This window comes from Passer domesticus, chromosome 9 (assembly GCF_036417665.1).
Source record: "Passer domesticus isolate bPasDom1 chromosome 9, bPasDom1.hap1, whole genome shotgun sequence".
In the NCBI taxonomy this organism is placed as follows: domain Eukaryota; kingdom Metazoa; phylum Chordata; class Aves; order Passeriformes; family Passeridae; genus Passer; species Passer domesticus.
In genome coordinates this window covers 7,255,239-7,280,400 of record NC_087482.1, presented here as the reverse complement: position 1 = coordinate 7,280,400, position 25,162 = coordinate 7,255,239, and the positions used below count along the sequence as shown (strand labels likewise).

At 48.8% G+C, this 25,162-nt stretch overlaps 1 long non-coding RNA gene across 1 annotated transcript; it reads right to left on the bottom strand.

Moving 5' to 3' along the window:
• Nucleotides 1-737: 737 nt before the first annotated feature.
• On the bottom strand, nucleotides 738-3,569 carry LOC135307096 (uncharacterized). Its single transcript, XR_010367830.1, has 5 exons — nucleotides 3,498-3,569; nucleotides 2,789-2,860; nucleotides 2,358-2,471; nucleotides 1,565-1,730; nucleotides 738-1,040 (listed from the first exon to the last, which is right to left on the bottom strand). It is a non-coding gene; the product is annotated as an uncharacterized LOC135307096 (long non-coding RNA).
• Nucleotides 3,570-25,162: the final 21,593 nt, after the last annotated feature.

Below are 25,162 nucleotides of genomic sequence, written 5' to 3'. Positions count from 1 at the left end.
CCCCAAGCTATGCCGGTCGTGCCTGGGCTGTGTAAGACTGAACATTAAGAATTAAAAGCAATTTTACTTTTTATTGCCAAAGTGTCAGAAGATTCTAGGTTTCCCTGACTGTAAAACTACTTTATCAATTACAGAACTGTTGGAGGAAAGGGGAACAAATATCTGGTGTCCGTATTCTATGAAAAACTCTCCTCAATGCTGCAAAGGAAAAATATATCTAAATGTTTTAAAATGAAAGACAAAGATAACATGAGAGTGCTGTTGGTCTGATGAGCCCCATGCCCAGCTGCTGCCTGCCCATGCCTGGCTGTGCCCAGACGAGCAGCTCCGCCAGTGCTGGTGGTAGCACACCGACACCTGAGCTGAAGCTGGACTCAAGCCTGTGATAGATGAGTAATGTGACAGTTGACTCTCACAATAAAGGATAAATATCATGTATATTTGTTAAGAGAAGTTTTATATATTTATAGATATGTTTTACCCCCTGTTGTGTTGTTATCTTGGGATTACCTGAGTTTGAGACATTTAAGAGGGTCACCTTGCTACGACAGCAGCACCTGACCTCCAAGCGAGATGTAAGGAAGTAAACTCCAGCACTGGACATCAAAGAAGGAGTCGATAGACAGAACTTTAAGAGGGGCAAAAGAGTTGAAAGGTGAAACCTCCATTGTGTGGATGAGAATGTGGTGGGAAAAATCCTCTACTCCCGGCACAGTAACATTGTCTTTATTCAGTGTCCTGTTATATTTCTAATAAGGTTTTTAATAAACATCTAATATTTTTACAAGTAAATATAACTTTGCGAATAATCTATTCCCTGGCTAGAGGGCTGCACCTCCTGTCCTGGATGGGCAGCTAGGCCAGTCCCTTCAGGGACAGACGGATCTGTTCTAGGCAGTGCTTGTAGCATACTTCCAGCTACAAGCTGGTAATACACCTGTGGAAGGGACAATGGACACTGGCACGCAGATGCATGATGACAGGCCAAGTTCTCCATGACTGAGGTGTTTGGCTGGACTTGTGAAGTTCCAGAGGTGCTCCTGTGGAGAGAGGAGGTGGCTGAGGCCCCAGCTGCCAGTGGCACACAGGGACCCTCGTGCACAGCAGGGCCCAGAGCTGGCAAGGCTCCCCAGCATGGCTGGAGCTGCTGGCACAGCTGGGCCCAGCTGGACAGCTGCCCCTCAAGGCCCCGGCCAGCAGGGCACGGCTCTGGGCAGGGTCCCTGGCCAGGAGCGGGCCCCACAGCGCCTCTGCCTTTCAAGGGCAACCTCGGCCCTGCTCTTTCTCCTCCCCATCTCCCTCTGCCTCTGCCCCGTGCCCCTGGGGCTGCTTTTGGCCAGGCAGCCTCAGTGGGAGCCAGCACTGGCTGCTGCCCCAGTGGGGCCCTAGGACAATGCCCACCAATTGAGAGGCCAATGGAAGCACTGGGCAGCAGCAGAACCCTCAGCAGAGCTGTTTGGAGAACCATGGACTGGCCACAGCTCCAATGCAGCCTCATTGGGAATGGTTCCTGTCTACATTAGACTTTCAAAAGAAGCTCTTTCAGGGAAAGGTGACCACTCACCATTTCTTCTTCCAGTAACACCAGATTTTGACACAGCACAATATGAGAATAAGGTCCAAAATAAGCAGGCCTGCCATTACCCCTGCCCAGCAGCCTGTTCCCATATAGAAGCCCCTTCCGAGGCCATCCTCGGCATCAGGAACAGGTGTTGTGGTGCTGGCTGCATCTGTGGGAGCAATGGGGAGCGTGAGCCCGTGCTGTGCTGCACTGCTGAGCTGGCAGCAAGGTGGATACGGGCAGGACGTTCTCTGTTTCCCCCAGAGCTGGGGCCTGCAGGCACCTTGCCGGCCCTTGGCACAGGCTGTGCCAGCCAACAAAGCCCAGCAGGCCGGGAGGAGAGCCCGGGGGCAGCGCAGCTGCCTGGGCAGTGGCTGCTGCCAGGGACAGGGGCCAAAGCCATCCCTGAGCAGCCACTGCCAGCCCTGGCCCTCCCTGCCCCGTGACAGCTCCCCCAGCCCCAGGGGACAGGCTCAGGCCCTGTCAGGAGCCAGCGCAGCCCCTGCCCAGTCGGGAGCCAGGGCTGGCTCTGGCCCTGGGCTGGCGGCAGGGCTCCCGCTCGGGGCTGCTCCTGTGCCTTGGGCCTCTGGGCACTCAGGGCCAGCTCAGCAGCAGCTGCAGCGCCAGGGACGTTGCTGCACCAGTCCCGTTTCCCCGGGCTCTGAACCAGCTCCAGAGGCCTGGAAGCCGAGGCGCCTCCAGCTTTGGCTGCTGCCGGGCCGGGCAAGGGCAGGCCCTGGGGGAAGAGCTGCTGCCACACAGCCCCGGCCAGGGCTGAGCCCGGCACAGCAATTACCTGCTGTGCCTGTGCCCGTGTCTGCCATCGCCTTCCTTTCTGCTGCAGGGGCTGCCAATGAGCCACTGCTTCCTCGGGGAAATACCTCCTTCAGCCCTGCCTTTTTGTCCATCACTTGAGAAACAAAAAAGGACAGTTGGATCAGATGGAACAATTCCCCATTCCTTTGCTGGCATCTTCAGGGCAGCATGATTATCAAAAATTGGGAAAAGATTCACAAAATATCTGGGCTTTTGTGGCTGGGCCAGGGCCCTCCCTTCCCCAGACAGCTGCCAGTGCTGAGAAAATCATGAGGGGAAATCATGAGGGGATTGTGCAGGGCAAGAGGACACACGTGCATGGTTCTGTGCTGGCACCTGCAGCGCTGCCTCCTTGGCCAAGCTGTGGGCTCTTGAGCTGGCAACTCTTCCAGGGGAAAGGCCTTGACCTACCCTCAGCATCTCCCAGAGGCTCAATCCTGAACGTGGGTTGGGAAGCCAGATCACTTTCACCAACCGGGTTAGCTGCAAAGAACGGCAGGACAGAAGAGCTGCTGTGACACTGTTGAAGATTCTCCTTCAGGCCCGAGTGCAAGTGAGGGCACTTGGGTGACTGGTGCCATCCAAGGCACTCCCTCAGCTCTGCCTTCCACTCAGGAGCAGGGGGACCTCGTGCCTGCAGTGGCCCCACACTGGGATGGAAGGGGCCCCTTGGGGGGCTGTGGGGGCAGAAAGGACTCCCTGGAGCTGCCAGCAGCTCTAAAGCCAGCCATGGGCAGGGCCAGGGCTTGGCAGTGGCAGCAGGAGCAGCTCAGGCTCCTTGGGGCTGGCAAAGGAGCTGCCAAAGGCTCAGCCCTGGGGCACAGCCCTGGGCCCGGCCCCTTCCCTCTCTTCCCATCTCCCTGGCTGCACAGAGCACATGGAAGGACACACTGGCATTGCACATGGGAGGAAGATGTACAGCTAAATGCTCCTTCCTCCCACTGACAGCCATCCTGTGGGATCACTGTTGGGTACAAGAGTAGAAATTTGGAGGCTAGGATTTCCACAATCCATCAAACTTCAGAGGATGTCAACGGAAATGACAGAGGAATATTACTCTGGACAATGATTACACTTGGACAATGATTGCTCTGTTAGCAAAGAGTTGCTGAAAACCTACCATCACCAAGCTCCAACATCCTTAAACTGTGCTTTAACAGCGTTTCCCAGTGATGGAAGTCACGTTCCCAATCTAGAAAGGAGCACAGATGGGAACTGTTCCATGCTGTGCTGGGATCCCCTTGTATAGGGAACCGAGCACTGCAAGGGGGTCAGGTAATGCTGTGTGCCTGCACTGCCAAGCAGCAGAGAGGGCAGCTGAAGCCTCAGCAGGGCTCAGGCCCAGAGGCACAGCAATTACCTCCTGGGCCTGTGCCTGGCATCGCCTCCCTTCCTGCAGCAGAGGCTACCATGGAGCCACTGCTTCCTCTGGGAAACTCAGCCTTCAGCACAGGCTCTCCTTCCATGTCTGCAGAAAGGAAAAAGGACAGGTGAATTAGGTGGGGTTGTTTCCCAATGGGAATGTGGCATCCTCAGGAGGCAATGCTTGTCTAAGTAATGGATAAGATTAAGGAGAAAGACCAGGGCCCTGCCTCCTCCAAAGAGCTGCCCCTCCAGATGCGCTCACAGACTGGGAAAGTGCAGGGGATCTCAGGGTGGGCCATGGTGCAGTTTGGGCTCCCTGGCAGCTGATGCCAAATGCCTTCCTGCAGAGGCTGGGCAGAAGCTGCAGCCAGGCCAGGCTGGGAAACAGCCCTGCAGGGCGTGAAAGCAGCAGCAGCAGCATGGGGCAGCGAGGCTGCCATGGATGCCTTCCCGCTGTGCCGGGCACGGCGTGTCCAGATGTGCAGCCAAAGCCCCCGGCTGCTGAGTCCCAGGGGAAGCATGAGGGAAATGCACCCACCACGTTGTCTCTCCAGGTCACTCCAGATCCTGTCCATCTGTTTGGATGCCTCCAGGGACTTGCTGTCTCCTCTAGGTTTGTTCCTCCCTCTTGGAGGACCTTAAGAAAAGCATTTGCATTTCAGGTGAATGGATCCCACAGAACCAGGGCTCAGCCTGTGGGGTCAGCAGGCACACACTACTCACCCCTGCCATGGGAGCGGGGCTTGTGTGCAGCAACCAGGAAAGGAGCCTGAAAAGTCTTTCCTGCAGACACACCTGTAATTCAACAGCCACAGAAGCTCCTGTCACCTGCTTCCTGCCAGGTTCTCAATGATTATTCTTTTAGCAACATTGACAACATACCTGCTGGAGGGCTAAGACCCTGGAAATCTTCATTAAGCCAAGCTGCTGAAGAAGCCTTCCTAGTATGCTCATCTAGAGGGGAGCACAGATCTGATCAGACCCATTTCCATGGTGTGCTGGGATTCCCCTCTCCCTTAGAGAACTGGGCACTGCAAGGGGGTCGGGTAAGGCCTTGGCTGCCAGATGTCAGTGGACAAGGCCAAAGCTGCACAGGGGCCTGGGGAGCTCTGGACTGGCTCTGGTCACTCTCCACCCTCTTTGCAGGCCCTGTGCAACATCCCTGGATGGGTGGCTGGAGGAGCCCAGGGACCATGGGGGCTCTCTCACTCCCACACAGGAAACCCTCCCTAAAGCCCTGTGCAAAACCATCCCCAGCGCTTCCCGGGGAGCAGGGAGCGCTGTCCCGGGAAAGGGCAGCCAGGCTGCCGGCTCACCTGCTCGCCGCGCTTGGAGTGGAGCAGCCTGGGCAGCCCTGGTAGACAGGGCCACGGCCAGGAGGAGCAGGAGGAAGAGGCGCAGAGCAAGGGCCATGGTGCCTTGCCCTCTGCCAGTCCCGCAGCTCTTGCTGCCACCGCTGTCCCGACACCACTGTCCCAATGTCAGCACCGCTGCTGCCACCGCCGCTGCTGCCGCAACAGTTGTGCTCAGGGACTGACTGCTGGGTCCTTGTGCTGCTGTGCAACCACGGGGCTCTGGGACCTCTGTGATCTCAGAGCCTTCTGTGACCTCAAGGCCAGGGTGGAATTGTTTTTGGAGCTGGATCTGCCTTCTTCGGAAGGGAGCTCATCCTGCCCAGCTGCTCTGCCCAAGGGCTGTGACACAGTCCCAGCTCAGCTGATCTCACTGGTTGGGGCATGAAGAGATGCAGAGCAGCCCTGCCGAGAAGGACTTGGTGTTGCAGCCAGATGAGAGGCTGGACATGAGCCAGCCATGTGCATCCAAAGGAGAGTGCCCAGCAGGTTGAAGGAGGTGATTCCCCACCTCTGCTCAGGTAAGACCCTACTGGGAGTACTCTGGAAGGGGTTTTATAGTGATTTCTGTGAGCCATCGAGAAGTTTGATAACAAGATCCATGTTTACCCCTGAAAGAATTTCCTACCAATGTTTTTGACATGAAAACCAAGAAAGAAAGATAAATAAGAGAAACCTACAACTCCCTATTCCATTGAGCATTTTGCTTGTCTCTCGTGACCAATGAATAAAGTGTAAAGTTAAGAGCTTTGTAAGAATGGAGAAAAAGCATGCAGGCTAGAATAAAAACAGGGTTTGAAGCCTTCTGGAAATGGAGTGTGTTGCTTTGTAGTGTCTCGGTCTCTACCACGACAGAGTACTGCATCCTGCTCTGGGTCCCCAAGACAGGAAGGACATGGACCTGTTGGATCTAGTCCAGAGGAGGGACAAAATGCTCTGAGGGCTGGAGCCCTTCTGCTTTGGAGACAGGCTGGGAGAGCTGACAGTGTTCAGCCTGGAAGAGAGAAGACTCCAGGGACACCTGATTGCTGCCTTTCAGGGCCTTCTGAGCGCTTGTAAAGAGATGGGACAGAATTTTTAGTAGAGTCTTTTGTGACCAAACCGAGGGGGAATGGTTTTAATCTAAAAGATGGTCAATTCAGACTAGATGAAAGAAACACATTTTTTACACTGTTTGTTATGAAAACCTGGCACAGGTTGCCCAGAGAGCTGGACATCCATCCCTGCAGACATTCAAACTCCTGCTCAGAGCAACCTGACCTAGTTCAAGGTGTCCCTGCTCACTGCAGGCCATTGGGACTAGATGGCCTTTAAATGTCCCTTCCAACACAAGCCATTCTGTGCTCCTGTGCACCATCAAAGCAGTGCTGCATTAGTGCTGGGCTGATTATGCTGGCACCTGTATTTTGGTACTTGTGCCATTTAGCAATTGGCCACGAGAGGATTGATGGGCTGGGCAGTGAAGTCTGCAAATAACAGTGTGCTCAAGGAGAAAAAGGAGAGGAACACGGCTTCCAGTTCAGATAAATGCCAGCATTTTGCTGCCCATTCCTGGTTAGAGAAATAAAGGAATGTCCTGAAGATCCCTTCATGTGGGTTCATTATTGGCCGTATCAGTACTTGTGTTCTGTAAAACAGGTTAAGTTGTTACAGCTTCTTGCCCCATTTATCCCTGGATAAAACCCAAATACTGCATTGCTCCTTGTCTACTTTCTTCCAAGTCAAGGCAAATTTTGTTCATTACTGTGTGGGACATATTCATGTGTTCACAAGCAAATTCCTCTTGCCACTCACACAATGGCAAGACTGCTTTGTTGATTTGCTCTAATTGGACTGTAATTAAGGCTACCTCTCACTAGAATTAAAGCTGATGCATTGGGAGGCAAAGTGTTGAGTCATTTCTCCTGGAATCTGGCACTGTAGAGAGTTGCTCTGTAACTAAATGACATCCGAAGACAGGTGTAGTCTACCATACTTCTGGCATACTAGAAGTGAGAAAAAACCCTTTGAATCTGGATTTTATCCTTTCTTCTTTCTCCTCCTCCTCCTAGGAATTTTAATCTCTGAGGTCTAAGCTCTTCAGCTGCCTCACAAACATTGTTTTAATTCAGACAGTCATCCATGCAGTGAGCCACAAATCAGGACCGTGGTGTGAACCTTGAAGCAATGTAGGTTTATAGCACTGAAAATAATAATCCAATACCCAGGTTAAGCTAAGCATTTCCCAAAAACTCCACATGTCCTCAGATATGTTTCAAAAGGAATCACCGTTATAGGTGGGAGTGGGCAGAAAGAGGGTCATCAAAATAAAAAATTCAGCTTTCTGAGATCTTTCTATTCCTATAAAAAGAGAGTCCAAGTTGTTCATGTATGGAACATTAACTAGGAAGTGAATGACAGATTGTGAAAATAATTACTTGGGGAATGAATAACCATAAATAATAACAAGTTTACATATAGGTAATAAGTAAACCATCATGCTAAGAAAAAAAAACCAGACCTGCCAAAATAAAAACCAATAAGGCTGTTTCATATGTCTGAATAGAAAAAAAAATACTGAAAAGAATCAGAGATCCTCAAGGGTATTGCTATATATAGAAACTTCCAGCTATTCGGAAAAAATGAAGGAAACTGTAGTGTGCAATAAACAGAGGTAACCTGGAATTTATTGGTGGATTTGTTGCAGAATTTCAGAGAGCAGACTGGAAAAGCATAGGGGTTGATCAGACCATGTGTGGGCATTTACAGCAGTCTGATGGATGTTTCTGGGACCAACTGCAGGAAGGAAAAGCAGCACACAATTCCTGGGACAATCTCTTTGCTGGCTGTGGACTTTTTGACAGCCTGTCCCCTGGGGCTGGGGGAGCTGTCACGGGGCAGGGAGGGCCAGGGGTGGCAGTGGCTGCTCAGGGATGGCTTTGGCCCGTGTCCCTGGCAGCAGCCACTGCCCAAGCAGCTGCGCTGCCCCCGGGCTCTCCTCCCGGCCTGCTGGGCTTTGTTGGCTGGCACAGCCTGTGCCAAGGGCCGGCAAGGTGCCTGCAGGCCCCAGCTCTGGGGGAAACAGAGAACGTCCTGCCCGTATCCAGCGTGCTGCCAGCTCAGCAGTGCAGCACAGCACGGGCTCACGCTCCCCATTGCTCCCTCAGATGCAGCCAGCATCACAAGACCTGTTCCCAATGCCCAGGATGGCCTCGGAAGGGGTTTCTGTCAGGGAACAGGCTGCTGGCTAGGGTTACTGGCAGGCGTGCTTTCTTTGGAGCTTGTCTTCATGTTGTGCTGCTTTGGAATCGGGTATTCCTGGAACAGAAAACAGTGAGTGTTTTGTTGCTCTCCCCCTCAAACAGCTTCTTTTGAAAGTCTAACGTGGTCGGGGAACATTCCCATTGAGGCTGCAGTGGGGTTGTGGCCAGTCCATGATTGTCCAAATAACTCTGCTGAGGATTCTGCTGCTGCCCAGTGCTTCCATTGGCCTCTCAATTGCTGGGCCTTGTCCTGGGGGCCCCGCTGGGGCTGCAGCCAGAGCTGGCTCCCACTGACTCTGCCTGGCCAAGAGCAGCCCCAGGGGCACAGGGCAGAGGCAGAGGGAGGTGGGGAGGAGAAAGAGCAGGGCCGAGGTTGCCCTTGAAAGGCAGAGGCGCTGTGGGGCCCGCTCCTGGCCAGGGACCCTGCCCAGAGCCGTGCCCTGCTGGCCGGGGCCTTGAGGGGCAGCTGTCCAGCTGGGCCCAGCTGTGCCAGCAGCTCCAGCCGTGCTGGGGAGCCTTGCCAGCTCGGGGCCCTGCTGTGCACGAGGGTCCCTGTGTGCCACTGTCAGCTGGGGCCTCAGCCACCTCCTCTCTCCACAGGAGCGTCTCTGCAGCTTCACAAGACCGGCCAAAGAGTTCCATCAGGGAGACCTGTACCTGCACCTGCGCCTCTCATCAGCCATCCCTAAGCCATGTCCAACATCCCTGCCACAGCTGCATTATCAGCTTGTTGCTAGGGACATAGTGCCACCACCCTGAACAGGAGCCTCTGTCCCCAAAGTGCTGGCCCTGGTGTCTTTTGCAGTGAGCAAGGGAGTGAGGGAAGCCATGACAAACATTAGCAATGTCCGTTGCTTTTACTGTGCCCAACTTGGACATTTCCAGAAAGACTGTCCTCACCTTCCTGTTGGGCAATTTATTAACTATGTTCCACCTCCTAGGCCTCCTCCTTTCCAACAGCCCTATCGGCCCACATACAACTTTCAGCAGCAATATTATCAGCCGACCCAGGGAAATGCTTAGCAGAGCATGGGGCCACGCCGCGCAACAACAGCAAATTACCGGCCTTGCCTGCAAAGCCCACCTCAGCTGCCAGCCATCCAGGAGTCCCCCGCCCCAACAGGCTCCTCGCAGAGGACCGCAGTCATGAGGACGGACTCCAGTTGTTCCACAGAACCCGGAACTTTCCCCAAAGCCTCCGACCAATGTTAGTAAGTTCTGTCCATCTGCTTTTCCCCGACGAAGATCTAGTTTGAGTTCCAGCTGGGTACCTTGAGCCCCCTTTCCACCCTCAACCAACTACAGTCCTGCTGTTTGGGGACAGTGAACACACTCCAGATCAGGTAAGTATATTACCAGAAGTTGTGACTGTAAATCCAGGCAATGAAATTACTGTGTCAGTTGTTTGTTACAATCCACCATTTACATTGTTGAAATTTGCACCTTTTGCACAAATGTTAATTTTAACTGGCCAGGATTCAGAGGTTGAACCTGATTCAAATTTTGATGCGTTTGCATGTCACTAGATTTGTAAAGACAAACCCCTGATTGATTCTTGTATTTCCAAAAATGGGAAATCCATTGAACTTCATCTCATGGCTGACACAGGAGTGGACGTTACTATCCTCCCCAGGGCAAAGTGGCCCCGCGACTGGGCACTGATGTCCCCTTGTGGCACAATCTCCGGTGTTGGTGGAGCTGTCAATTCCATGCAAAGTCCTCATCTTGTAAGCGTAGAGGGGCCTGAGGGGCAAGTCTCCACCATCCAACCATTTGTCGTGTCATCCAATATCTCCCTATTTGGCAGGGATGTTTTATCCCAGTGAGGTGCCTGCCTTTATATCCCTGACCCCAAGTGGGATTTTTGGCATGGGCCACTGCAGAGCGAATTTCCCCACCATTGAATTGGAAAACCGATGTTCCGATGTGGGTGGATCAGTGGCCCCTCCCATCAGACAAATTAAATGCGCTCATCGAATCAGTCAAGGAGCAAGAACAACTCGGGCAATTAGTTACATCAACTAGCCCGTGAAATACCTCAGATTTTGTCATCCGAAAGCTTGGCAAAAGCAGTTGGCGTCTGCTCCAAGACCTTCAAAAAATTAATGAGGTTATTGAGGATATGGTCCCCTTCAGCCTGGCCTCCCCTCCCCTTCTATGCTTCCCCACGATTGGCAGCTTGCTGTCCTTACTATCAAGGACTGCTTCTTTAACATCCCACTTTACCCAGGAGATGCCCTCAGATTTGCATTTTCAGTACCATCTCTGAACAGAAGTGAGACTTTTAAAAGGTATCAATGGGTATCAATCCTCAAGGATTGAAAAACTGCCTTGTGTTATGCCAAATGTAGGTTGCTCAGGTTTTATCACCTGTCAGGAATCAGTTTCCTGAAGCTATCATAGTCCATTACATGGATGACATACTTATTTGTGCTGCCACCAAAAGTTACCTTAGTGCCGCTCTCGAAAAGACTGTTTCTACTATTGAGAAAGCAGGTTTTGTAATTGCTCAGGACAAAATACAAATGTCAGCACTGTGGAGATACCTTGGGTATCTCATCACTGGGAGAACTGTAACACCACAGATTTTTTCTGTAAATGAACAGCCACAGGCTCTAGAGCACATTCAACGCATTTGTGGGATCATCACTTGGGTCCGGCCTTTGCTCGGCTTGACAAGGCAAGAGCTGGCTCCACTGTTCTCCTTGCTGAAGAAAGACACCGACCCCACAGCCCCACAGACCCTGACACCAGAGGCAGAGGAAACATTGCAGAAAGTAGCAGAGGCAATGAGGACACGACAGGCTGAACAGGTCAGAAAAAACCTTACGATTTAATTTGTCATCCTGGGAAAGTGCCCACACTTTCATGGGCTCCTATTTCAGTGGGACACAACACAGAAAGACCCACTCATCATACTCGAGTGGTTGTTTCTCCCACATCAGCCTGCGAAAACAGTGTATACACCATCAGAGTTGCTAGCAAAATTAATTGCCAAAAGTCACCATTGCCTCTGAAGCCCCGTAGGCTGTGATCCCTCATGCATTTACCTGCCTTTGAAGTTAGGTCAATTGGACGCCTTATTAAAAACAAATGAAAACATCCAAATTGCTTTAGATAGCTATCTCGGGAAAGTCTCAATTCACTACCCAAAGCACAAATTATTCAAAGATTCGTTCCATGTAGTTCCAAAAACTTTCCAAAGTCATCTTCCTATTAAAGGCGCTGTCACAGTGTTCACTGATGGGGCTGGCAGGTCCCACAGATTGGTATTTACCTGGAAAGACATGAACACTCAAAAGTGGGAATCTGATGTTCAGACCATCGAAGGTTCCCCCCAGATTGCGGAGCTTTTTACAGTTGTGAGGGCCTTCAGGATATTCCAGCAACCATTTAACTTAGTGACTGATTCATCTTATGTTGCCGGGATAGCTGATGGAGCAGAGCATGCTCTGCTCAAAGACGTGCAAAACAAACAGCTGTTTTCCTTGCTTTCAGAATTCATCTGGCTCATCTCTCATCGAGAGCAACCCTATCATATTCTACATGTAAGATCCCACACTGACATGCCTGGCTTCCTTACTGAGGGGAACCAGAGGGCAGATGCATTGGCAATGACAGTCACCACCACAATTACTTCACCAACTTTACCTGACATTTTTAAACAAGCACAATTGAGCCTCCTGTTCTACCACCAAAACATGCCAGCCCTGGCATGTCAGTTGAAATTGTCACAAGAACAAGCCCGTGCCATTGTAGCCACATGTCCAAATTGCCAATCCCATGCCCTTCCAACAGTATTAACAGGTATCAGTCCTAGGGGACTGAATGCATTTGACCTGTGGCAGTCAGACATTACTCATTACCCATGTTTTGGGAAATTAAAATATATTCACGTATGTATACATACATTTTCTGGTGCAATCTTTGCACCTCTGCATGTAGGAGAGAAAGCCAAAGATGTCACCAAGCACTTTTACATGGCCTTTGCTACCCTAGGAGTTCCAAAAAAGATTAAGACAGATAATGAACCAAGTTACACCTCCAAAGCATTTCAAAATTTTCTCTCAGCTTGGGGAAATCCCCATCCCACCGGCATTCCTCGCAACCCTCAGGGACAATCAATAATAGAAGGCACACACAAAGAAATTAACAACCTGTTAGGTTTACAAAAAGATTCTGCCCTTTTAATGACACCTCAAGAAAGACTCTGCAAAGCACTATATGTGCTCACTTTTCTTAACTGCCATTCAAAAGAGCCAAATCCTCCAATCCTTTGGCATTTGCATAACAACACATTTGCCCATCTCAAAGAACGCCCACCTGTGCTCATCAGAGACCCTGAGTCCCACCAAATTAAAGGTCCTTTTCCACTAATAACCTGGGGCCAAGGGTACGTGTGTGTTTCAACAGAAACAGGGCCGAACTGGATTCCAGGCCACTTTGTCAAAACCTACCAGGATGCAAATCAGCCTGCTGACCCACCCAGGAAAAGCCAAGCTGCATCTGATCAGCCAGACACCGCAGCAGATGCAGTCGCTTGGAAGCATCGGAAGAAGAAGACCAGAATTCCCAAAATTGTAGCACGAACTCTCATCACAAAAAAATATTTTCCCCTCTCATACCTTGCTGCAGAACCCCTCCTTTCCTCCCCAACTATCCCTATCCCTTTTCCCACATACCTTGCCCCCAACCCATCCCACAAGTCCCCACGCCTCTCTTTCCTGCTTGTGTCCTACGATTATTAGAAAAGGGGGAGGGTGAGGAGAGTGACTGAAAGAGTGTACAGAAATTTAATGTCATATGTTTCTCTTGCTATTTGCTACAGCAAAATCACCCTGGAAGGCCACCCGGGAAAGAATGAAATTCAAACAAGTGCTTTTCACTGCAATCACCATTCTGCTCCATCCGTGGATAGCAGAAGGGTGGATGGTGCAACAACCGACAGAAGATGTATGGCTGACTCTGGCAAAAACTCTGAAACAAGATAAGATCTGCTTGTCAATGGGCAGCGTGGACAATCCTCTATCTACGTGCCTGGTGGGAAAGCCTCTGTTACAAAAAGATTATCCATATGCAGGGAAGAAACCAAATCCGGTTGATACCTGGGACACCTGGACAAAGATTTTACTACATGCCACATAAGAGCCTCAGGATTTAGTTTTCTTGGGCTCTGCTCCAGCTACATACTGTGTTAGGTTTTTCTATCTACAAAACACACCCATCTGGCATGACTCTCCAATCACAGGCACAGTAATTCAGAAAGATGTAACACCCAATAGCAGAAAGTATAATTCAGCCACATGGTGCAACTATACCTCTAGCACATCATCTGAGTCCAGTGACGTTCCCAGAGTGTCACCGAGAGGCGTGTTTCTTATCTGCGGCGACAGAGTGTGGGCAGGGATCCCATCAAAGATCAAAGGAGGTCCCTGCAGCCTCAAACAGCTGACTGTCCTCACCCCAAACACATCACAAATTATAAATTGGCAGAATCAAGAACGATTGGCACTCAAAAAGAAAACTTGCAGTCAATTCGACCCAAATTGTGATGACAAAATTTACGTTTGGAGCGAATCCAAAAGAGTCTCTGTGTCCATTTTTCTACCTTGGTACGCAGCTGCAAAGGCTCTCGGTGAAATTTCCCACCTGGGGTGTTGGCTCAGCCATCAGGCCAAAGCTGCCTCCGCAGCCCTGTCAGATCTGCTCACGGAAGAAGAAACCACCAGGCACGCCACTCTACAAAATAGAGCTGACATTGATTTTCTCCTTCTGGCGCACGGTCACAGCTGTCAGGACTTTGCTGGTCTGTGCTGTTTTAATTTAACATCTAAAAGCACCTCCATACATGCCAGCATTCAGCAAATTCAAAACCAAGTGCAAGACCTCATGATGGAGACCAGAGACATCAATGTAGTAGATAAAGCAATCACACAGTGGGGAATCCCCGGGTGGCTTGTACCAATTCTCAAAAATTTGGTGTGGATTTTAGTTGTCATTTTTATGATAATGGTTGCCCTGAGTTGTTTCAAAAGAGCATTGGAAAAGTGACTTGGAAAAATTTATTTAATAAAGAAAGAAGGGGGAGATGTGGGGGTCATGGGTGAGAAAGCTATCTCAGGAATGCCCTGGGAAAGCACCATTGTCTAAGTCAGGGAAAATTCATTCCTTTCCCATGGTTCAAATGCTGTACTCCCTTTCCCACCTCACTCATCCTGTACCCTTTGTATCTTTCATTAGTTACTCCTATGAAAACTTTTCCCCTCCCATCCCCCTCCATGTAGCTCTGTGCACAAAATCTGTAACTTTCCCCAGAGATCTCGCACTCGCCCTGGTGTCCCTCTGCTGGTTGTTACCCAAACCTGCTGTCTCTCCGTTCCACCGTGTGTCCGTCAGCCTACCCTCCGTGTTTTCCTATCCTTTTTGGACACTGCAATAAATCAGTTGAAATTATCCAGGACTCAAGCTGCCCTCCTTCTATCTGGTAAAGAGAAACATCTAGCTGGGTTCCACCGGGTCAAAATCTTGCCCCTGGCAACCTTTTTCTTATCAATTTCTATGACATCACACACAGTCCTTAAACACACACAGCCATCACCTATATACACTAGTACCGTTTATTGGTTGGTCTCTGGGTGGATCTCAAAGTGGCAAATGCCTTGGTCATTGTCAAGGCATATGTCTTGAGCACTAATCACATTACTGTCACAGATGAATCCCTGTTGTTCTTGAGCAATGCAAGGTTCCAAGTTTATGGTTTGCCATCTCCCCTGGATTTTCCAAGCCCATACCCTGTATTCTGAGGGGTATAATGCTGGCTGCTCGTGACTGAGCCCTAAGGCAGCAATGGCATGAATAGCGTGAACTGTGCCATTACGCAGAATGAGCACGAAGGCTGTAGCTGTGTTAGTGGGGGGATTATATGTAAAATTACCATGGTCCACCAAGACTGTGAATCTTTCTCAATGTCTGTAGCACTGCCCCAGAAAACCTTTTGCACTTCAGTTGGAAAGTGCCCTTCACTTCCTTCTCTTATGATTAAAGCAGCTGTTGACTGTACCCATAATTGTGTTTGCATATAGCTGAGGGCTAAAGATATGTTATCCTGTGCCCCCTTTAATGTGTCTGCTAGCAAGCTATGGTCTTGATCTTCCATATCTCTCCATTTCGGCAGCACCCTCGAGACTTGCCACTGACTATTTCCCAATGCCAAAAGAGATGACTGTAAAGGCTGTTTTAATTTTATTGGATGGCTAGCTGCTACAGCTAATTTATTCATTAATATTTCTGAGTCAATCCTATTCAAAACCCCTAGCCCAGTCCCTAACATCTTGGTTAAATCCCTTTGCATTCTGTCTCTGAAGTGCGCTTGTTTTTGTAGCCATCTTGTCCATCCCTTGAAGGATGACCTTATGAAGGAGGAACAAGCTGGCTGAACTGTCGAGATAGTAGTTTGCATTAACAGTTTGACATGTCATAATTCTGGATTAAATAACAGTTGTTGTTGACCCATATTCCTTATTATGTATGGGCCAATTTCATAAACTCTAGGTTCAAGCTTAAATGGCGTATTTTGGGTTTGTGCTTGAGTGCTGGGGTGGGTTGTAACAGGCTTAGCTATAGCATTTATTTTAAATTTGAAAGACAGCCCAATAATGTTGCAGGCCCAGAAGCAAACCATGTCAACAGTTTGTCTTAATGTGAAGTTGTGCCAACAGTCCAATTCATTTGGATGATTGCAAATCTTCCAGTGCTTATTTACACTGATTTGGGTTGCTTTACTATAGGTAGTCCCATTAATCATTCTACACCCTATCTTAATTACCTCCCCCATGGTCCCTTGAAGTCACCACAACCTCTGTTTCTGCCACTGCAGTGTTTTTTATATTTGCTTTTTGCACATGACCACAGTTGTTAGGTTTAAACCTTTTAAATGGGAAGGTTTACCCATGGATCCGGTCTATTGAGTAAGGGCTTGGGACCAAGGCCATTCAGCATTGTTCTGGCTAGGAGTACTTTCTAATTTTTGGATGACAGCGATGATTGTAAACAACACTTCAGCACAAATCCCCACCCACCATGATGCATTCATTTTGTGCGGGTAAGTTTCAGTTTCAGTTTACCATCACCCGGTGTTATTCTCCAAGGGGCTTCTGGAGCTTTCTTAACACGGCTGTGGTGGATCCAAGCACTTTGTTCCTTAGTCTTGATTGCAGTGAAGGTAGTAAGGAGCACTTGGTATGGTCCCTCCCATTGTGGTTGCAGGGCCTTCTCTGTAAGAGACCTAACATATACATAGTCTCCAGCCTGCACATCATGTACTGATGCATCGAGCCCTGTACCCCGAGTACCGGGGGTACCTCCAGGCGGTCATGCTCCACTGGCTCCCCTTGGTTTCCACTGAGGAAGGAGGCTGGATTGACAATATTAGTCACCACAATGTCCACAGCATCTTGCTCCACCATAATAGCTTGGTATTTCTGAAATCGTTGTGGGAAAAGCCAATGTCCGCCTTTCACCTCCAGCACTGCAGACACCGTGTGAGACACTGGCACAGTCATTTTGTGGCCCAGGGTGAATTGACTTACCTCTTGGATATTCAGTACAACTCCTGCAGCAGCTCTGAGGCATCCAGGCCAGCCTTTAGCTGCTGCATCCAATTGCTTAGAGAAGTAAGCAACTGGTCTCCAGTACGGGCCGAGGTCCTGTGCTAATATTCCCAAGGCCATTCCTTGCTTCTCATTGGAGAACAAGACGAAAGGCTTACTCACGTCTGGCAATCCCAGAGCTGGAGCTGACATGAGGGCTTTTTTCAGCTGGTGGAAGGCCTGCATAGCTTCCTCTGTCCATTGGATTTCCCTGCTTTCAGTTGCAATAAGTTCATATAAGGGCTTAACAAACAGTCCATAGTAACAGATCCATAACCTGCACCACCTCGTCATTGCCAGGAAAGTTCCTAGTTCTTTTGCAGTCTGAGGTTTTGGGGTCTGGCATATTGCCTCCTTCTGGCTTTGGCCCAGGGTACATTGTCCAGTACTGACTTTGTATCCCAGATAAATTAATGTCTGTTTTACTGCTTGAGCCTTTTTCTTTGATACCCGGCACCCTTGGAGTCCCAGAAAGTTCAAGAGGCTTACTGTCCAGGCCACGCATGCTTCACTTGTCCGTGTGGCTATGAGGATGTCATCTTTGTAGCAGCTTCGCTTCCTCTGGAGGGGCTTCCCAGGCCTCTAATTCCTTTGCAAGTTGTTCTCCAAACAAAGTGGGTGAGTTTTTAAATCTCTGTGGGGGTACTGTCCATGTAAGTTGAATTCTTTGCCCACTTTTAGGACTTTCCCATTCAAATGCAAAAATTTTCTGGCTGGCTAGGTGGATAGGAAGGCAAAAGAAGGCATCTTTTAAACCTGAAACGGTAAACCAAGTTAGTTCAGGTGTTAAGCAATTTAATATCGTGTAGGGATTGGCCACCACAGGATACAGATCCTCAGTTATCTTGTTCATGGCTTGCAGATCGTGTACTAACCTGTATGACTCATCAGGTTTGCTGGCTGGTAGGATAGGGGCATTAAAATCAGATTGACATTCTTTTAATAATCCTAGATGCAAAAACTTCTCAATTACTGGGCTAATTCCTTCCTTATCTTCCTTCCTCAGAGGATACTGTTTAACTCTGCCAGGTTGCATTCCCTCTTCTAGTCTGATCTGAACAGGCGGAGCATTTTTTGCTCTCCCTGATACATCAGAGGCCCATACCCCAGGGAACACCTGATTCATTACGTCTTCATCGATTTCAGTTTCCCTTGTGACTTGACTAGTGGTTAATATCAAACTCAATATTTCTACATACTTTTGATCATTTCCCTCCAGAGTAATTTCCCCATTTTTGAACGCAATAGTTGGCTGTCATTGTCCCAGCAAATCTCTGTGCAGAAGTTGCTCAGGGGAGTTGGGCATATATAGAATTTTGTAGATCCCCCACTGCTTTCCCAGTTTGTATTTTAGTGGCCTAAAGACAAATGCCTTTTCAGTTTGGCCAGTCGCTCCCGTAACTGTAGCATAATCATCGCCTACGGGCATCAAGGCTGTATTTAGAACTGAGTACCTTGCCCCAGGAAGGTACTCGCTTCTAAAGGTTGACTAGGAATTTCCCTTCATTTTCCATTTCTCCCAGCTTTAGTTTTACAACCAGAGAGCCTGCTGGGGTAGTCTCCTCCAGTCCCCCCTAATCCTCTTGCACATGGGCAACCACCCCTCCTCTCCTTTGATTCCCTTCACCATTCTCTTTCTGCTCTGGACAGTCCTTCTTCCAATGGCTCTGTTTCTTACAGTTTGCACATTGATTTCTGCCGGATCGAGGAGGGCCTTGCCTGGGTGCTCCCTGCCCGCTTTCACGTCTTTCTTTCCGTTCCTCCTGCACTATTGCTATTAAGTTTTTCATCCCTTGTTTATCCCCTTCTTCTCTGTTGCTAAAGACTCTCCAAGCCTCCACCAATAAAGTTTCTAAATTCCGTATATCTTCTTCTCAGACTTTTTAGAGTTTGCACCAAATATCCCCCTTGGACTGTCCCAAAAATAGATTAATTACTTGTTGTATCCCTCTCGGGTTTCCTGCAGTCAGGATGACCCCCCCCGAGAGTTCTTTTTTCCCAGCCCGACGGTGGAAGAAAGAGTCGGAATTCTTCAGCTCTGGTTCACAAGGTTGTTTATTGTCTCTTATCTAAACCATTCTTTTTCAGACCTGCAGAGGTCTGATCTGCAGGTCTGTCATGGGCACGCTGCCCGCCCCTGGGCTGGTATCTACATTTTATACGAGGAATTACATGTACTTTATTTGTCATTATTTTCCAATACCTATCACCTCTGTTAGACTGTCTACTTCTAGTCTAAACCAATCCAAATGTGCCACCATCACCAAGAAGATGGAAGCTAGGAAGAAGAAGGAAGAAAAATAGGACAACGCCCAAATCCCTCCATCTTGCCTCCTAGACCCCCTCTAGTAAAATCCCTGAAATTCCACTTTTCACCCTAGGATTAATTCATTATCACTCCACTTAAACTTCTGTGACTTGTGATTCTTCACACAAGGTTGGTAATTTGCTCCATGGGTTAAGATCAAAATCCCAAGTGTCTCTGGCTTCCTGCCAGGATTCCCCAGCCCTCTGCCAGGGGCACGTGTCATCCAGGGCACCCAGAGGGGTGTCCTGGGTTCCAGCATATCCCCAGATCAGATGCAGGGTCCAGTGGTGCATAGCGTCGCATTGTGTTTCTCAGGTGGTCTAGGAACTCTCTGGGGGATTCTGAGGGTGCCTGTTTAATAGCATATAAAGCTGACCAATTTATAGTTTCAAGTGTTGCTCTTTCCACTCCCAATAGAAGCCAATCCTGATAATTTTTTAGCCTCTGTCTTTGTACTGGTTGGTTCAGGTTCCAGCCTGGGTCCTGAAGTGGAAAATGTTCCTTTAGGTCCACTAGTTGTTGTCTAAAGTGATCTGCTCCCTGGTTCCTGGCTGTCTTTAAAACCATCTAGCTTTCTGTTTCAGTGAATGTGTTTAATAACAATTGAATATCACCCCAGTCTGGATTGTGCTGCTTCATAATGTATCCTAGATGTTTAGCAATGTTTATTGGGTCATTTTGGTAATTTCCTGCAATCCTTTTCCTAGCTTCCAAATCAAGGGTGGAGAAGGGCACCTTAACTAATATCTTTTCTCTGCCTGGTTTTACTGTCACCTGCAAAGGGGCCTGCAGTATTTGTCCTCTGGTTCGGGATGCTATTGGGCTGCCTGGAGGGGTTGGAGCTGGTGTCTTCTCCAAAGGAGGAGGAGTAGGAGTAGGAGGAATAGTGGAAGAGGTTGACTAGCTGGTGTAGGTGGTGTAGAAGGTGTAGGTGGTGTAGATGGAGCCCCGCCCAAGTCTCCACCACTTCCTCCCTGCCCTCCCAAGTGAGGGCTAAATAGGTCAGCTAGGTCTTGTTCTTGTTCCTCTAGTGCTGTGCGATAAACTTTATCTGTCCTGCTGCATCTCTGTCTTATGCTACAGGCCGAGCAGCCCCATTTGAGTTCTCCCATTTTGCTTCTGTTTTCTCTTTCAAGAGCCAAAACGAGGGGGTCAGAGGGGGCTCTGATGCCACAGTCCCTTTGCCAATCAGGGTTATTTTGGAGGGAGGAAAAACATATCACAATAAGAAACCTCCTTCCATTTCCTTCCCTCTATGGAAACAACATTAGCTGTAACAGGGTATTCTATTCCAATGTACCTGTAGGAGGCCACCTTGCCCCATCCTCCAGGTGATATAATTGCCACCAATGGGAGCAATATATAATTAGGCTTTTTTAAAATTTTGCCTGCCCCCTTTGCCTGCTATTTCTCTCCAGTGTGCTAAGACACACCCTAATGGGCTGGCTTTAGGTACTTCCTTACTCTGCCTCGTTCCCATGATGTCTTTTTAGAGCAAGCTTTAGTTTACTCATTTCCAAATGTCCAGATGTGAGTCTCAAATCAAAACTCCTTTTTTCCCCTTCTTCTGAGTTATTTTTAAAAAGTAATAATTAATCAAATAATCAATGTACAGAAATATTTATAACCCATTTAACAATCAATAATACTTCAAATAATTAAATGTTATTAACATTAAATAGAAATTAATTTAATAATTAATATATAACAATCCACCATTAACTTTTACTTGTTTGTTGTTTTCTTAGTCTCACACAAAGTTACAAACTCCTAAGGGTACAATCCAAACCACTGGGGAGAAAAGAAAAGAAAAAAAATTCCTTAATCCTTCCTTTTGATACAGCTGTGCCACTCCTTTATCCTTTCCCAGTCCTCTTCAAAGATGTCTTCCCATGTCTCAGGGTCTAGGTGACTTTTTCCATAGATTAAATTCACTATTTCACACCTTGCATGTACCTCTTGGTTATAGTATCTTGGCAGTTCAGGGGTACATGCACGGCATGCAGGTCTCTGTCTATATGAAACACAATACCACCTCCTCTGACACTTTCTGCACTGAAGGAGAACCCAAGCTGTGTGCCAGTCTGGCTCCCAGTGAAAAGCTGTCAGTCTGCACACAAAACAGGGAATCACCCCTTCAAGCCCCCAGGTCAAGGCGTTTCTAAGCACTCTTTCAGCTGCGGGGTGTTCCCAGTCAAAGGCTCGATAGCAACGTGTTGAACGGCAGTATATTCCTCCCAAGAACACTCTGTCTCTCCCTCCGTCCTCCCATTCTATGACTACCCAGCACCTGATGGATGAAGAGACTGACTGGGTTCAAGCTGAAACCACCTGCGTAGAGCATGTCTCGGAGGCCGGGCTCTCCCAGCCCAGGCTTGAAGTTAGGCAGCCACCGTGGGCAAATCACCTCTGGCTTGCGTTATGAATAAAAAGTTATCTATTTTTTTTCAGATTGCAGAGTTAAAACAAGTTGGACCAGTTGCTGTTAAGTTAGCTTCATTGTTAAGAGTTCTTCTTCAATTACCTGTTAATGGTTGGTGATTAACCATTGTCCCCCTGAGGCTTGCCAGGGAGGGACGCCGGGACCCTACGAGTACCAGGAGAATGGGAGTGGCATCAGAGCGAGTATGCAGATGGCAAATGCATTGCACCAAATTTTGCAGTTTTCCATGAAAACCCCTAAAAACAATGAGCCAACATAGAACTATGGGTACGTAGGTGATGTCTAAGGATGGGAGCATAGTCCAGTGCCTGCTTGGATCCTTTTTGCTTCTCACCCTAACCGGAAAGAATGTTGACTAGAGAGAGGAACCAAGGTGATGGACCAAAAAGGTGGAATCTCCTAATCTCTCATGAGGATGGAATCCCCAGCTCTGCCTGCAGACCAGCAGACAAAGCTGCATCACCCTCCTCCTCTGTGCCACTTCTGGGAGCAACGGCGGCGTGGGCATGATCCGTCGATTGCTCTCAACCTGAGCTGATCCTTTTAAATAACGGCGTTAAAGAGGAGAAAGATCTCCTGCCCATTTATTTCAGCTTGTAGGAAAAAAAAAAAAAAAAACCACAAAAAGCAGCAAAACCCTTAATGCAAAGGCTCTCCTAGTAACAGCTGTCAAGACTGAAGGGCAGTGTTATCGCACTGCAAACACTTAACTCTTAGCCCAGGCGGGCTTGCTGGCTGCCTTCAGGTGGTTCCTGCCCCTTACCAACCAGCGGCGCTTGCTTGCAAATGCCGACTTGTACCGTGCTCCTGCTAGCTGTGCTATCAGCTAGCGGTGTTCAAAGCAACCCTACAAACCGCGGCTGATGCCCCGAGTGCCTGCCAGCCGTGCTGTCGGCCCGCTGCGCCGAGAGCAATTTGGCAAGGCCCGGCTCATGGCCCTGCACCGTGCTGGCCCCGCTCGTTAGAGCCGCCCTGCACCACGCATGTGCTGCCGGCAAGGGGCTGCCTGCGCTGGGCATGCGCTGCTTGCTCTCCCAGGCGCTGCCGGCTGGCGGCCGCTGTCCCGGCTTTGCGCCGCCTCTGCCCGCCGCGCCGACCTGCGCCACGCTCACGGCGACCCGGCGCCCTTGAAATGTTCTTTGAAAAACCACAGTTACCAGAGAAACTAAACCAAGACCTCACTCCCCGCAGCGTGTATCACCGTTCACTCACACCCACACACACACACAAGCACGCCCGTCCAGACGTGATAACCATACACAATCACAGTTCAAACCAACGCTCCGCCAGCTGCTCTGTCAGCTGGGGACCCCCCACCACCGGCCTCTCCCCGGCAGACGATTGCTTGCAAACTGCTTGTGCAAAACTGCACACAAAGGCGTCTCTTGTGCGACTTATCAGTAGCCAACCCTAGAAAAAGGAAAGGAATACATACCACTTCTGTCCATCAGCTTGGAGACAGAGGAGCTCCTTAGTCTAGGTTTCCTGAATTCCCTGGTCTTCTCCTGGTCTTATGAGTAAAAAAGTTATCTGTAGCTATGATATTTTATTAAAAATCCTTTTCTAGGATTTTTCCCCTCCTGAGGAGCTGAGGGCCCCAGGAAAGAAATGCAAACAATAACTATCTGCTGCTGTGGAATGCAACAGGTGCATCTTCCATTGCTCCATGTGGATTGTTTTCACTTGATGACCAATCACAGCCAACTGTGTTGAGCCTGTGAGCAGTCACAAGATTTTTGTTATGCATTCCATTCTGTTCTTCTTCTTTGTAGCCTTCTGGTCATTTTTTCCTCTCTGTTGTTTTAGTACAGTTTTACTGTAGTATTTTAATAGAATATATAATAAATCAGCCTTCTGAAATGGAGTCAAGCCTCGTGTCTCCACACCTGGGGTGTTCGCCCCAGCAAATTATGCATTTTTTTTAAGGCTGCAAAGTTAAACAGGTTGGGCCAGTTGTTGTGAGTTGAAATGTTGACTATTTGTTGTTGATAGCTTCATGTAGCAATCACCTCTTGTTAATAGTTTTTCTTCAATTACCTGTTAATGGTTAGAAATCAAGCGCAATTGTCCCCCTGCTGCTTCCCCAGAGCCTGCAGATAGCAGGGTGGGGGGGTGACATCAGAGCTAGTATGCAGATGAGAATGCATTTCACCAAAGTTTGCAATTTTCCAGGAAAAAAACTCCTAAAAACAACAAGCCAACATGGAATTATGAAACCTAAGTAATGTCTAAAGGTGAGGAACTTAATCCTTAGTATCTGCTAAAATCCTTTTCACTTTTCACCCTAACCTGAAAGGATGTCAGCTAGAAAGAGGATCTGGAATGTTAGACCAAAAAAGCAGAATTCCCACTACTCCCTCGAGGACGGAAGCCCCAGCTCTGCCTGCATACCAGCGGACACAGCTGCATCATCCTCTTCCTCCGTGCCACTCCTGGGAGCAGCGGGGGTGCGGGTGACCTGTCGTTTCCCACAACCTGAGCTGAATTTTTTTAATAAAGGCATTAAAAAGGAGAAAGATCTCCGGCCCTATTTATGACACTGGTATTGTCCTTCATAGCAAGAAGCTTCAGAAATTTGCATTTTCCTATGCCCTTTGTACCATGGCAGAGGTTTCTTAAGTAAAAGGTTAAAATTCAACACATAATTCTACAATTTAATATTTAAATGCTTAGTCCATATATTGCTAACTTAATTGAACCCGCCCAAAAACCTCCATTTCATCAGCAGGCCCGGCCTGGCTTCTGCCTGCCCACACCGTAGGCATCCACGGCTCCTCCTGGGCATGGAGCTCAGTCAGTGCTGGTGCTGGGTGGGCTTTGCTGCTGCTGCCACCTGGACACTGGGGTGACCACTTGTCCTGGGTTGCAGTGTAAAGATGTATTCTAATGCCATCCTCAAGAGCTGCTGAAACCAGGAGGGGCATTGTTTCTTCCTTATCTCCTGTTAATGGGCCCATCAATGTCTTGCCACATGACTTAGAGATAACTCCCTCCCAGAGCCATTTCTGTTTAATGGCTAATCAAGGACCCACAGCATGAGGCAGAATGATATCAGCCCACTGTGAGATGCTCTGCCCACGGGGGAGGAGCTAAGCATCCCCAGCTGGATATAATCTGGGTTTTGGGACACAACAAGCAGTCTTTCCACTGGATTCCCAGAGGAACCGCCGCCCTTACCCACTGCTTTTCCAGAGGATGAGAGCTACCAGATTGTTTCTACAGGATCACCACTTCCACAAATCCATTTCGTCTGGACTGCTACCACCACCCTAACTAGCAGGGTGTCAGCAGGCTGTATTCTGAGCCTGTCAGTGGTTTTTTTTTTGTATCATTGCATGTGTTTTGATTTTTTTCCCTTTTTCTAATAAATTGTATTTCTGACTTGGAGTCTCTCGCTGGTTTTGCTTTCCAACCAGAACAAAGATCC